We start from the raw sequence: 16,461 nt of genomic DNA, 5'->3' as shown, positions 1-16,461 counted from the left end.
CAAAAATAATATTTAAAATATATATTAAATATAAAACAACAAACAAAAAAAAAATTATAAACACACAACAAAATTAAAATTTTAAAAAAAACACACCCCAAAAAAAATATATATTTATTAAATTTTTTATATTTTTAAAAAAAATATATATATAAAATAATATATATAATATATATAAAAAAAAAATTTTAAAAAATTTTTTTAAAAATTAAAAACACATATTAAAAAAAAATAATATTAAAATTAAAAAAAATAATATACCCCACAAACAACACACAACAACAATAAAAATAAAAAATTTAAAAATAAATAAAAATATATATAAAAAAAAAAAAAAAATATATATATTTCAAAAATTTTAATATAATTTTTAAAAAAAAAAAAAAAACATATATAAATATTAAAAAAAACAAAAACCCTTTTAAAAAAAATACAAATAAAATAAAATTAAACAAAACATACATAAAATAAACACAATTTAAAAATAACAATATTATAAAAAAAAAAATTTCCCCCAAAACCCCCAATTTTTTCCTAATTTTTTTAATTTTTTTACAATTTTTTAAAAAAAACCCCCAAAAAAAACCCCCCCTTTTTTTTCAAAATTTTTTTAAAAAAAAATTTAAAAAAAAAAAACCAAAACCCCCCATCTTATTATATAACCAACTTAAATTAATTTTTAAAAATAAATAATTTAAAAAAAAAATTAATAATTAAAATTCAACTAATTTAATTTAAAAAACCTCCCCTTTTAAAAAAATCCCATAATCTAAAAAAATTTAAAACTTTTAAATTTTGACTCACATGACGTTAAAGTGTCTTCCGAGAAGATCACGTCTCGTCTCCCTAGTCTCCCTTCCAAGATTTTTTATTATAATAGAGAGATATATATAAACACAGACAAACACGCATACACACACTTGCTTTCCACCGCTGCTCCGCCCATGTAGTAGTGAAACAGTACAAACTTTAAAAATTAATTATTTAAAATAAAAAAAGTAATTCTGACCAAGAGGAAGGTTGGTACACTGCAATGTCAAACAGTATCTGTATCTGATAGTGTTCAGTTTTGACAGGAGAGTGTCCTCCGCGTTTGGAGAAAAGCACATGGCCATGATATCTCTGGCAGTCAGCAGCTACACTCTAAAACAAACTTGGCTCTGATCTTTCGCTCTCAAAAACATCAAATGTTACTCCATAAAAATCTGTACAGTAGATGATAATGTCTGTTGAACAAACAGGTATCGCTAGCTGTGTCGGAGGCTGGCACGTGAGTGAGAAGGGCTCTGCCCCCTCCCCTCGGCCCACAGCATCCCTCTCAGATTCATACAAATAAATCAGTACCGCAAGTGAACTATGATACTTAACAAGATGAGAGAACTTACAAAAATCAACCGGAATGTTCAAGCAAATTATAGAAAAAAACAGATATAGATCCGTTAAGTAGTTCTCTCATGAAAAGCGAACAGATAGACAGACATTTTTACATATATACAGTATATTTCTCCTCACATAAAATAGCTACATTATAATGCGATTACTTATCACATGCAGAACACCATTTGTTAGAAACAACATACATTATAATGGGTCCAAACAAAAAACCCATTGCTTATGGAGGGGCCCATTTTGTTTCAGGCACAGCTCAATGTCATTGCAGCATTAAGCTGATGTGTCTAATCATATTCTGCCTTTATACTGTCATGATAATAAATTTCTCTTTTTTTTAATTCACAAATTTGAGTTCTTTTTTAATGACTTACAGTGGGATGCAAAAGTTTGGGCAACCTTGTTAATAGTCAATATTTTCCTGTATAAATTGTTGGTTGTTACAATAAAAAATGTCAGTTAAATATATCATATTGGAGATACACACAGTGATATTTGAGAAGTGAAATGAAGGTTATTGGATTTACAGAAAGTGTGCAATAATTGTTCAAACAAAATCAGGCAGGTGCATAAATTTGGGCACCGTTGTCATTTTATTGATTCCAAAACTTTTAGAACTAATTATTGGAACTCAAATTGGCTTGGTAAGCTCAGTGACCCCTGACCTACATACACAGGTGAATCCTATAATGAGAAAGAGTATTTAAGGGGGTCAATTGTAAGTTTCCCTCCTCCTTTAATTTTCTCTGAAGAGTAGCAACATGGGGGTCACAAAACAATTCTCAAATTACCTGAAGACAAAGATTGTTCACCATCATGGTTTAGGGGAAGGATACAGAAAGCTGTCCCAGAGATTTAAGCTGTCTGTTTCCAAAGTTAGGAACATATTGAGAAAATGGAAGACCACAGGCTCAGTTCAAGTTAAGGCTCGAAGTGGCAGACCAAGAAAGATTTCGGATAGACAGAAGCGACAAATGGTGAGACCAGTCAGAGTCAACCCACAGACCAGCACCAAAGACCTACAACATCATCTTGCAGCAGATGGAGTCACTGTGCATCGTTCAACCATTCGCGACTTTACACAAGGAGATGCTGTATGCAGAGTGATGCAGAGGAAGCCTTTTCTCCGCCCACAGCACAAACAGAGCCGCTTGAGGTATGCTCAAGCACATTTGGACAAGCCAGCTTCATTTTGGAATAAGGTGCTGTGGACTGATGAAACTAAAATTGAGTTATTTGGGCATAACAAGGGGCTTATGCATGGAGGAAAAAGAACACAGCATTCCAAGAAAAACACCTGCTACCTACAGTAAAATATGGTGGTGGTTCCATCATGCTGTGGCGCTGTGTGGCCAGTGCAGGGACTGGGAATCTTGTCAAAGTTGAGGAACGCATGGATTCCACTCAGTATCAGCAGATTCTGGAGACCAATGTCCAGGAATTAGTGACAAAGCTGAAGCTGCGCCGGGGCTGGATCTTTCAACAAGACAACGACCAAACACTGCTCAAAATCCACTAAGGCATTCATGCAGAGGAACAAGTACAACGTTCTGGAATGGCCATCTCAGTCCCCAGACCTGAATATAATTGAAAATCTGTGGTGTGAGTTAAAGAGAGCTGTCCATGCTCGGAAGCCATCAAACCTGAATGAACTAGAGATGTTTTGTAAAGAGGAATGGTCCAAAATACCTTCAACCACAATCCAGACTCTCATTGGAACCTACAGGAAGCGTTTAGAGGCTGTAATTTCTGCAAAAGGCGGATCTACTAAATATTGATTTCATTTCTTTTTTGTGGTGCCCAAATTTATGCACCTGCCTGATTTTGTTTGAACAATTATTGCACACTTTCTGTAAATCCAATAAACTTAATTTCACTTCTCAAATATCACTGTGTGTGTCTCCTATATGATATTTTTAACTGACATTTTTTATCGTAACAACCAACGATTTATACAGGAAAATATTGACTATTAACAAGGTTGCCCAAACTTTTGCATGCCACTGTAACTGTTATTAAAGGTCAAAAGAAAGGATAGAACAATACACTTTTTGTATACTTCTAATAGATGTTTGGCACCATACATCAAGGAAAAGATTTCATGGGTGAAAATTTAAATAAAGTATATCATTTTGATATTTTGCAAATATTCATCTACAAAGTGTTATAAAACATGCACATCGTATGAACATAATAAAATAAAATGGCTTTTTCTTCAGCTCAAACATCGCTTCATTTTTTTTTAGAACTATTATAGCAGGACTGCCTTAAACTGCTAATGTAGACAAAACACTTCTATGAATTAAGCAGGAGTAAACCTGAAAAACACAAAAACAATTAATGATTATTAAAATAACTCTCAGATGAACAATATGCAACAAGCCTTCTTGTTCCAATTCAGGGTCATGGGAGGCCATAGCCTATCCCAGCAACAACAATCACAAATCAGGGAACAATCCTTGACAGTTTGTCACAGGGCCCATTCAATTATACACACACACACACACACAAACAGTTACACATGACCAATTAGGAAACACTAAATAATCCAAACTGTACATGCCTATAGAAGTGCATAGAAAACCTGAGTACCTGGAGGGAAGCTCAAACACACTGAAACAACATACAAATGCAACAATGTTCTAGTTAACTGAAACAGTACAGAATAAATAGATTAAATATTCCCAATACTCCAAAGGATGTCAAACAATTTTCAGGGTGAAAAGAACCACATTCCAACAGATGTTTAAACCTTAATAAGACAAAAAGAACATGAAATACAACAGTATATTGGAAAACCTATAGTTAGAAACAAAAAAATAAAAAGACTGGATCAACTGAGTTAATGTCGTATTTGATCTGATTGTATCTTTAATTCTGTTTATATACAAGTCTGCTTGAAAGTTTCTGAACCCTTTAGAATTTTCTATATTTCTGCATAAATATGACCTAAAATATCATCAGATTTTCACTCAAGTCCTAAAAGTAGATAAAGAGAAACCAGTTAAACAAATGAGACAAAAATATTATACTTGGTCATTTATTTATTGAGGAAAATGATCGAATATTACATATTTGTGAGTGGCAAAAGTATGTGAACCTCTAGGATTAGCAGTTAGTTTGAAGGTGAAATTAGAGTCAGGTGTTTTCAATCAATGGGATGACAATCAGGTGTGAGTGGGCACCCTGTGTTGTTTAAAGAACAGGATCTATCACATGTTTGTGGAAGTGTATCATGGCACGAACAAAGGAGATTTCTGAGGACCTCAGAAAAAGTTGTTGATGCTCATCAGGCTGGAAAAGGTTACAAAACCATCTCTAAAGAGTTTGGACTCCACCAATCCACAGTCAGACAGATTGTGTACAAATGGAGGAAATTCAAGACCATTGTTACCCTCCCCAGGAGTGGTCGACCAACAAAGATCACTCCATGAGCAAGATGTGTAATAGACGGCAAGGACACAAAGGACCCCAGGGTAACTTCTAAGCAACTGAAGGCCTCTCTCACATTGGCTAATGTTCATGAGTCCACCATCAGGAGAACACTGAACAACAATGGTATACAAGACAAGGTTTCAAGGAGAAAGCCACTGCTCTCCAAAAAAAAAACATTGCTGCTCGTCTGCAGTTTGATAAAGATCATGTGGACAAACCAGAAGGCTATTGGAAGAGTGTTTTGTGGACGGATGAGACCAAAATAGAACTTTTTGGTTTAAATGAAAAGCATTATGTTTGGAGAAAGGAAAACACTGCATTCCAGCATAAGAACCTTATCCCATCTGTGAAACATGGTGGTGGTAGTATCATGGTTTGGGCCTGTTTTGCTGCATCTGGGCCAGGGCGGCTTGCCTTCATTGATGGAACAATGAATTCTGAATTATATCAGAGAATTCTAAAGGAAAATGTCAGGACATCTGTCCATGAACTGAATCTCAAGAGAAGGTGGGTCATGCAGCAAGACAACGACCCTAAGCACACAAGTCGTTTTTCCAAAGAATGGTTAAAGAAGAATAAAGCTAACGTTTTGGAATGGTCAAGTCAAAGTCCTGACCTTTATCCAATCTAAATGTTGTGGAAGGACCTGAAGCAAGCAGTTATTTTGAGGAAACCCACCAACATCCCAAAGTCGAAGCTGTTCTGTATGGACGAATGGGCTACAATTCTTCCAAGCCGGTGTGCAGGAATGATCAGAAGTTACCGGAAACGTTTAGTTGCAGTTATTGCTGCAAAGGGGGGTCACACCAGATACTGAAAGCAAAGGTTCACATACTTTTGCCACTCACAAATATGTAATATTCAATCATTTTCCTTAATAAATAAATGACCAAGTATAATATTTTTGTCTCATTTGTTTAACTGGTTCCTCTTTAGCTACTTTTAGGACTTGAGTGAAAATCTGATGATGTTTTAGGTCATACTTATGCAGGAATATAGAAAATTCTAAAGGGTTCACAAAGTTTCAAGCACAACTGTACTAGTGAATCCCATAATACAGTCTAAGCCTCAAAGCTCTGAAGAACTGCAGGTCTTCCACAACAGCAGTGAACTCACTACAAAAACAAATAAAAAAAAAACCCAACACACTCGTAATAAAAATTAAAAAGAAGAAACTCAATTCAACTTCTACTGCATTGACATGATACCTTAATAGAACAAGTTTATGTTACATCAGCCAATAATGATAACACTGTTTAGATACAATTATGGGTGGCCTTCTTGGGAGAGTCAATGCTTAAAGTCTAACACAAAGAACACAAAATGCTGGCTGTGTATTACAAAAAAAACAAATTGATTAGATTTAGTCATACACAGCACAGAACAATACCACATATGAATTATATTCAACAATGAAGACATAACTGAACTGAACAAATCAAAAATTTGAGAAATGATCAAAAGCATTAACTACAGAAAAGTTATTAAAAAATGCAAGGAACAACATTTTTAGAAACCACAAACTTGCCACTAAAGCAGTTTACCATTTGTGTTTCTATCTTTTTTCAATCGCCAAAACTCCCTGGATATCACTGAGTCATTTATTTATTTGTGTATTTTAAAAATGGTGGAAGAGAGAAAAAGTAGTAGCTTCAACAATTTTATGTGACAACACAAGTCATGATAATTAATAGTTTTCTCTTTAATTTTTTTCATTATTAAAGGATACATGTCCAGTGTTTTAGGACATGACATGCACAGGCTTTAATTCTAGCCATAATTAGGTTTATACATAAGCAACAGTAACAACAATTTTACATTTTTGGTTACATACTACTATATAAAATGTATTTATTTATCATTCAGATTATTTATCAAATTTTCAGATTTCATTTGTATAGTTAGAACCAACTAAACAATAAAAGTACAAAAATCATCATATTTACTTGTAATTTTAATTGATGGCCTAGGAACATCATTTTGTTTTGGGAGTTTTAGATTTTCTATAAACTTTAACATGCGACACCATGATATCTATTACGAGATACTTACATGTTGCTTTAACATGCTATCCATTTTACACATCATCTCAGGCAAGTCTTTTATTTGCAAAAGAGATACATGTAAAACGATCAAGTGAGGGGAAATCAGCATGTATGGTGGCACAATACTTTTATTGGGACATGTTGCCCTTTTTCATTATGTTATATTTTATCAAAATTACTAAGAACTATATTTTCAAAATATACTGCATATTCAAAGGAACAGTGAAATTTACTGTAAGTCCTCACCAGATATATTTTTTATAATTAACTCAAATTCAATGGCACAATTGCAAATTTACTTGCAATTAGATTGGAAATTTTACTCATGCTCATTTTCTGAGTGACATATTTTCTTTTCTGCTGTATTGCAGTGTGTTGCATAAGATAAACCTCGAAAATAACTAGGGGCATAGATGAAATCTACTTAAATCATTTTGTCTCTTAAAACACAAGTCCAGGGCAAAAAAATACTTATACAATTACACATATATATTAGTAACAAAGACCAGATTGCAGACTTTAATTTACAGGTATTTGCATACATTTCGGTCACACCATGTAGAAAATACATTTTTTATACATGATCTCCCAGCCCCATTTTAAGGTACCATAATATTATGGTACCAATTGCCTTCACATGTGTTTATGAGTGCAGACATAAGATAACTAGGATTGCTTCTACCTACAGACTACCTTTGCAGCCTAAAGGGCTTCCTTATTCAACAGGAAGAAATGAGCTATGCCAATGAAAGTCCAATAAGACATCATAAAACAAGAATAAAACCCATTAGAGACATCTGTATAACCTTAGGATTAAGAAGGAAAAAAAAAACACACTAGTGACCTCATTAACTGCAAAGGGACTGGTAGGCCAAGTAAACCCTCCACTGCTGATGACAGAAGAATCCTCACTTCTTCTTTTGGCTGCTCCCGTTACGGGTTGCCACAGCGGATCATCTTCTTCCATATCTTTCTGTCCTCTCCATCTTGTTCTGTTACACCCATCACCTGCATGTCCTCTCTCACCACATCCATAAACCTTCACTTAGGCCATCCTCTTTTCTACTTCCCTGGCAGCTCTATCCTTAGCATCCTTCTCCCAATATACCCAGCATATCTCCTCTGCACATGTCCAAAACAATGCAATCTCGCCTCTCAGACTTTGTTTCCCAACCGTCTAACTTGAGCTGACCCTCTAATGTACTAATTTCTAATCCTGTTCATCTTCGCCATGGCCAATGCAAATCTTAGCAGCTTTAACTCTGCCACCTCCAGCTCTGTCTCCTGCTTTCTCGTCAGTGCCTCCATCTCCAACCCATATAACATAGCTGCTCTCACTACAGTCCTGTAGACCTTCCCTTTCACTCTTGCTGATACCAGTCTGTCACAAATTACTCCTGACACTCTTCTCCACCCTGACTCCACCTCTCTTCCACAATCCCCATTACTCTGCATTGTTGATCTCAGGTATTTAAACTCATCCACCTTCGCCAACTCTACTCCCTGCATCCTCAACATTCCACTGATCTCCCTCTCATTTACACACATGTATTCTGTCTTGTTCCTATTGACTTTCATTCCTCTCCTCTCTAGAGCATACAGTGCATCCAGAAAGTATGCACAGCGGATCACTTTTTCCACATTTTATGTTACAGCCTTATTCCAAAATGGATTAAATTCATTTTTTTCCTCAGAATTCTACACACAACACCCCATAATGACGTGAAAAAGTTTACTTGAGGTTTTTTTTGCAAATGTATTAAAAATAAAAAAACTGAGAAATCACATGTACAGTGGTGAGAAAAACTATTTGCCCCCTTCCTAATTTCTTATTCTTTTGCATGTTTGTCACACAAAATGTTTCTGATCATCAAACACATTTAACCATTAATCAAATATAACACAAGTAAACACAAAATGCAGTTTTTAAATTATGGTTTTTATTATTTAGGGAGAAAAAATCCAAACCTACATGGCCCTGTGTGAAATAGTAATTGCCCCCTTGTTAAAAAATAACCTATCTGTGGTGTATCACACCTGAGTTCAATTTCCGTAGCCACCCCCAGGCCTGATTACTGCCACACCTGTTTCAATCAAGAAATCACTTAAATAGGAGCTGCCTGACACAGAGAAGTAGACCAAAAGCACCTCAAAAGCTAGACATCATGCCAAGATCCAAAGAAATTCAGGAACAAATGAGAACAGAAGTAATTGAGATCTATCAGTCTGGTAAAGGTTATAAAGCCATTTCTAAAGCTTTGGGACTCCAGCGAACCACAGTGAGAGCCATTATCCACAAATGGCAAAAACATGGAACAGTGGTGAACCTTCCCAGGAGTGGCCTGCCGACCAAAATTACCCCAAGAGCGCAGAGACGACTCATCCGAGAGGTCACAAAAGACCCCAGGAAAACGTCTAAAGAACTGCAGGCCTCACTTGCCTCATTTAAGGTCAGTGTTCACGACTCCACCATAAGAAAGAGACTGGGCAAAAACGGCCTGCATGGCAGATTTCCAAGACGCAAACCACTGTTAAGCAAAAGAACATTAGGGCTCGTCTCAATTTTGCTAAGAAACATCTCAATGATTGCCAAGACTTTTGGGAAAATACCTTGTGGACTGATGAGACAAAAGTTGAACTTTTTGGAAGGCAAATGTCTCGTTACATCTGGCGTAAAAGGAACACAGCATTTCAGACAAAGAACATCATACCAACAGTAAAATATGGTGGTGGTAGTGTGATGGTCTGGGGTTGTTTTGCTGCTTCAGGACCTGGAAGGCTTGCTGTGATAGATGGAACCAAGAATTCTAATGTCTACCAAAAAATCCTGAAGGAGAATGTCCGGCCATCTGTTCGTCAACTCAAGCTGAAGCGATCTTGGGTGCTGCAACAGGACAATGACCCAAAACACACTAGCAAATCCACCTCTGAATGGCTGAAGAAAAACAAAATGAAGACTTTGGAGTGGCCTAGTCAAAGTCCTGACCTGAATCCAATTGAGATGCTATGGCATGACCTTAAAAAGGCGGTTCATGCTAGAAAACCCTCAAATAAAGCTGAATTACAACAATTCTGCAAAGATGAGTGGGCCAAAATTCCTCCAGAGCGCTGTAAAAGACTCATTGCAAGTTATCGCAAACGCTTGATTGCAGTTATTGCTGCTAAGGGTGGCCCAACCAGTTATTAGGTTCAGGGGGCAATTACTTTTTCACACAGGGCCATGTAGGTTTGGATTTTTTTTTTCTCCCTAAATAATAAAAACCATCATTTAAAAACTGCATTTTGTGTTTACTTGTGTTATATTTGACTAATGGTTAAATGTGTTTGATGATCAGAAACATTTTGTGTGACAAACGTGCAAAAGAATAAGAAATCAGGAAGAGGGCAAATAGTTTTTCACACCACTGTACATAAGTATTCACAGCCTTTGCCATGAAGCTCAAAATTGAGCTCAGATGCATTCTGTTTCCCCTGATCATCCTTGAGATGTTTCTGCAGCTTAATTGGAGTCCACCTGTGGTAAATTCAGTTGATTGGACATGAACTGGAAAGGCACACACCTGTCTATATAAGGTCCCACAGTTGATAGTTCATGTCAGAGCACAAACCAAGCATGAAGTCAAACGAATTGCCTGTAGACGTCCGAGACAGGATTGTCTCGAGGCACAAATCTGGGGAAGGTTACAGAAAAATTTCTGCTGCTTTGAAGATCCTAATGAGCACAGTGGCCTCCATCATCCGTAAGTGGAAGAAGTTCGAAACCACCAGGACTCTTTCTAAAGCTGACCGGCTATCTGAACTGAGCGATCCGGAGAGAAGGGCCTTAGTCAGGGAGGTGACCAAGAACCCGATGGTCACTCTGTGGAGAGAGGAGAACCTTCCAGAAGGACAACCATCTCTGCAGCAATCCACCAATCAGTCCTGTATGGTACAGTGGCCAGGCCAGACGGAAGCCACTCATTAGTAAAAGGCACATGGCAGCCCGCCTGGAGTTTGCCAAAAGGCACCTGAAGGACTATCAGACCATGAGAAACAAAATTCTCTGGTCTGATGAGACAAAGATTGAACTCTTTGGTGTGAATGCCAGGCGTCACGTTTGGAGGAAACCAGGCACCGCTCATCACCAGGCCAATACCATCCCTACAGTGAAGCATGGTGGTGGCAGCATCATACCGTGGTGATGTTTTTCAGTGGCAGGAACTGGGAGACTAGTCAGGATAAAGGGAAAGATGACTCCACTCCTCAGGCATCCTCTCACTTTCCAAGATTCCATTAAACAATCTGGTTAAAAACTCCACTGCCATCTCTCCTAAACACCTCCATGCTTACATAGGTATGTCATCTGGACCAACGGCCTTTCCATTTTTCATCGTCTTCATAGCTGTCCTTACTTCCTCCTTGCTAATCCGTTGCACTTCCTGATTTACTATCTCCACATCATCCAACCTCTTCTCTCTCTTGTTCTCTTCATTCATCAGCCTGTCAAAGTACTCTTTCCATCTGCTCAACACACTCTCCTCGCTTGTGAGTACATTTCCATCTTTATTCTTTATCACCCTAACCTGCTGCACATATTTCCCAGCTCGGCCCCTCTGTCTAGCCAATCGGTACAGGTCCTTTTCTCCCTCCTTAGTGTCCAACCTGTCATACAACTCATCATACGCCTTTTCTTTATCCTTTACCACCTCTCTTTTCACCTTGCACCTTATCTCCTTGTACTCTTGTCTACTTTCTGCATCTCTCGGACTATCCCACTTCTTTGCCATCCTCTTCCTCTGTATACTCTCCTTTATTCCACCACCAGGTTTCCTTTTCCTTCTTCCTCTATCCAGATGTCACTCCAAAAACCCTTCTTGCTGTCACCTTTACTACATCTACTGTAGTTTCCCAGCTGGCTGGTAACTCTTCACTGCCACACAGTTTCTGTCTCACCTCCTCCCTAAACTCAACCTTGCAGTCTTCCTTTTTCAACTTCCACCATTTGATCCTTGGCTATGCCCTCACTCTCTTCCTCTTCTTGATCTCCAATGTCATCCTACAGACCACCATCCTATGCTGCTTAACTACACTTTCCCCTGCCACCACTTTGCAGTCTTAAATCTCCTTCAGATCAACTCTTCTGCACAGGATGTAATCTACTTGTGTGCATCTTACTCCACTCTTGTACGCAACCAAATGTTCCTCCCTCTTCTTAAAATACGTACTCACCACAGCCACGCCCATCCTTTTGGCAAAATCCACTATCCTCTGACCTTCTTCATTCCTCTCCTTTGACACCGACCACACCTACCCATCACTTCCTCGTCTCCACTGTTCCCTTCACCAACATGCCCATTAAAATCCGCTGCAATCACCACTTTCTTCCCTTGGGTACACTGTTTATCACTTCATCCAACTCACTCCAAAAATCTTTTTTCTCACCCATTGCACACCCAACTTGTGGGGCATATGCACTAACAACATTCATCATCACACCTCCAATTTCCAGCTTTATAATCATTACTCTGTCTGACACTCTTTTCATTTCCAAAACACTCTGGACATACTGTTCCTTCAGAATAACACCTACTCCATTTCTCCTCCCATACACACCATGATAGAACAATTTGAATCCACCTCTGATCCACCTGGCCTTACTCCCCTTCCATTTAGTCTCTTGCATGCACAATATATCAACCTTCCTTCTCTCCATCATTTTTGATAACTCCCCTTACCACTCATACTGCCAACATTCAAAGTTCCTACCCTCACTTCCACTCTCTTTACTTTCCTCCTCTCCTCCTGCCTCTGGACATGTCTCCCCCCTCTTCTTCCCCTTCTTCAAAGCCTCATACTCCCATCTGACAAATCAGAAACTCTTCAAGAGGAAGATATGTATGTGTCAGAAATGACTATATGCTGAAGACTTCACGAACAAAAATACAGAGGTCACACTGGAATATGCAAACCACTACCCACAAAACAGGAAGGCCAGACTACAGTTTGCAAAAGAAGTATTTAAAAGAGCCTGCAGAATTCTGGAAAAAGGTCTTGTGGTCAGACGAGACAAAGATGAACCTGTTTGAGAGTGACGGCAAAATCAAAGTGTGAAAACATAGAGGAACTGCCCAAGATCCAAAGCATGCCACCTCATCCATTAAACATGGTGGAGGAGGTGTTATGGCATGTACAGTTTGGCTGCTACAGGTTTCTGGCAAACTTATCTTCATTGATGATGGAACTGCTGATGGCAGTTGCACAATTAATTCTGAGGTGTACAGAAACATCTGATCTGCTCAATTTCCAGAAAATGCCTTCAAACTCATTAGACGGCACTTTATTCTACAACAAGATAATGATCTCAACCCCATTTCGAAAGCAACACAGTTTTTCAAAGCTAAAATTTAGGGGAACAAGCCTTCAAAACAAGCAGAAGCAGAATGCATTAGAGACTTGGCAGAGCATCACCAGAGAAGATCCTAAGCACCTGGTAATGTCTATGAATTGCAGATTTTGAGCAGTGATTGCATGCAGGGTATATGCAACCAAGTACTAAAGACAACGGCTTTGACAGACCTGTCATTGCTATGTCCCAAACATTATGGTGCCCTGAAATGGGGGTACCAAGTAGGAAAAAAGTTGTCACTTCTACATGGTGTGACTGAAATGTCTGCAAATACCCTTAAATTAAAGTTTGTAATGTGGTGAACACTATAAAAAGCCAGAATCCTGACAGACATATCTGCACTATAAAATGAGCTTAGATCAGTGATGAATGGGTCTAAAAGTACAACCATGGAGCACACCTTTCACTGTAATGTCATTCCTTCTTACTCAGCTTCCATTTTCTTATTGTTACCAACCTCTCACTCTACACATCTTTAAACTTGGTCTCTCCAGTTCCACTTATCTCTTTTAAAATCACTTTGATATCAACTTGGAAATCCCACACCTCTGACCACTGCAATAATTTAATTTCATTTGGCCAGTGATACATGTGGCTTCTGCTGCTTCAGTGTGGTCTGGCTGCTCACCATTATGCTACTTTCATGGCTAAGCATTTATTGAAGATAACTGGCTGAAATCCTGGTCTTTGAGATGCAAATCTTGCAACACCAAATTGGAATTTGAGTATTTTTCACAAAAATATCTCTATTAAAATAAATGTGTTAATTTTAATGTAGAACTACATCAACATGCGACTATAAAAAAAAAATCTTTTTCTGTTGATTCTCGGCCTGAAACACTTCCACTACTATTGCTAATGAAACATGTTTTTTTTTTTTGTTTCAAATATTGCTCATCAGTGAGGTTTTATTTTTTCCCCCAGTAAAAAGGAAATTGTGACAAACTACGTATTCCTCACTTGTATTTTTTTTGCTATTGAAACACTAAATTAGCAACTTTAATATTCTGATAGGGTAAAACATTATTATAGGTATTTTTCAAAATACACTGTTTTGTTTATAAATGCCCCGGATTACAGTCTGTGCAGGCAAAAACTGACCCTTATTATTATATCCTTCCAATTTTTATTTGTGGATAGAAGGCAGATATCATGGTTTTTTTTTTCACTAAAAAAGCCTGACGATACAGGACTTCTACATGGTCTAAACTTGACTCTTTGCTTAAAAGTGAGGAGAAAAAAATGGGAGCAAGTTACTGAGAAGAATGGAGAAAATGTTACAAAAATAATAGAAAAGAGAAAGGCACAAGTCAAAAAAAGAGCCATGAAGCCTGACGAAAAATTAATGATTTACTAGCACAGGTTTAAAGGTTACATGATACACATGATCCAAAAAAATGTATTTTCAATTATGTGATAATGCTCTTTTTATATAAATTTCATCATAATGCACAGAATCGGACACTTTTCTCCTTTTGAGTTGAAAAACAAGTTGTCAAAATTAGTTATTCTGCAAAATCATGTTTTAAAGTTAAGTCTTCACCAGTATTTGGAATGTGTTAATAAAAAAAATGCAAACTTATAACGTATTGAATAAATGTTAGACAATTTACTATTGAATTTATTTGATTAAAGTGGTATAATGAAAATTGTGACTGGAACAGTATTCATTAACATAAATTCTTGGCCTAAATACATAGATGGAAGGAATAATTGCATAGAAGTGTTCAAATTATGTCTTAATGACAGCTGGTCAAAATTGACTGGCTATGTTTTCACACATTAATAAAACAGGTGTAAGCTAGTTTGTGAAATGGGAAATACATATACAGTATAGTTGATTTGTTACTCTAGTACATATCATGATCACGGCTGTGGTGTGGGTACATAAAACCTTCAACTCCTCAGTTTCTGGTACAACCAGCTCCAACTCCTTTATTTGTAATTCGATTAATATTTTGTATGTTGAATAAAAGCACACAATATGCAAGATACAAAGTATTTCATTCACTGCCAGGGTGAATGATCAAACTGCTTTTTAGCATTATAGTTTAGGTTTAAAGGCTATAACAACATTGTTGTGCCTTATAAACACTGAGTAACATTAAACAGACTACACTAAATTTACAAAATAAAAAAGAAGCTATATCATTATCAAAAGTCTAGAAGAAAAAATAGATTAATCAAATCAGTATGTGTAAAATTGTAAATTTTAACACATTATATAACAATTTACATTTAGTTAGTGTCTGAAGTCAGTGCATTTCTACTGAGTCCAACTCCAGGAACCCTCTAAAATTGCTTCTGACTCCACAACTCCGACTCTGACTCCACAGCCCTGATCACGATGACGGAAATTCCCTTTATTCACACTGACTCTTTGCTGGTCTAATATATAAATAATATACAAATGATTTCTAATTGTCTGAACATGTGTAAGAAATTTATATCGTTCCATACATAGCCTGGTTTATGACAGTGGTAGCTTTCTATTATGAATCAGAAGATGCCATCAAAATACACTAAAGGTTTTGCACTGCTAGAGTACATGATAAGGAAATGGACATTCATGTGTTTATTACTTGTTATGGATTTTTATGAATGTCCTCAGAATGAACTATTGGTTCATACTTATGTATCTGGTTTGTGCTAAAGTAGGGAATAACACTGTACACAACTGTATGTTCACTACATTTCAACTGCTATAAATCCCCATCTGCCCAAAAACACTGTGTGCCTGCATGACAAACAAATCTCTATAGTAGTTACAAGATTATGAAAAAATAAATTTAAAAAAACTGAAAAAAGATGTCTCAGATACATATCCCAATTTAAGGATAATCTGTGATATATGTAAACAGTTTAGTGTACCTTTATTTGTTACAGTTATTACATTTTGTATGCCATCACTTTGTAATATACCAGTAAACTTCAAAGAAACTCACAACACGGTATTACTAAAGCCTAACTGATTCTCGTGTGTCTTTTCAAGCAAGTTTGCTTGCAATGATTTAAAATACTGTAAATAAGTAAAATATAAATATGGAACTTGAGAATATTTTAACAAGTATTTAGCCAAGTCAATAGTTAGAGAAATTGCTTACAATAATGATTAATTAACACAAGGGCTTTACTTAGCTGTGATCTCTATTTCAGGGGTCCACAGAAATGAATATGGGCATAAACATCCCTTTGGATAAATTGTGG

General features: G+C 36.8%; 1 protein-coding gene across 1 annotated transcript in view; it reads right to left on the bottom strand.

Annotated features, from left to right (window-relative positions):
* The window catches only part of mnat1 (MNAT1 component of CDK activating kinase), a 171,144-nt gene that overhangs the window by 105,796 nt on the left and 48,887 nt on the right, over window positions 1-16,461 (bottom strand). The gene's annotated exons all lie outside the window — the stretch shown is intronic.

This window comes from Polypterus senegalus, chromosome 18 (genome assembly GCF_016835505.1).
Source record: "Polypterus senegalus isolate Bchr_013 chromosome 18, ASM1683550v1, whole genome shotgun sequence".
Taxonomy (NCBI): Eukaryota; Metazoa; Chordata; class Cladistia; order Polypteriformes; family Polypteridae; genus Polypterus; species Polypterus senegalus.
The sequence above is the reverse complement of the archived record's forward strand: the minus strand, read 5'-3'. Positions and strand labels throughout refer to the sequence as shown.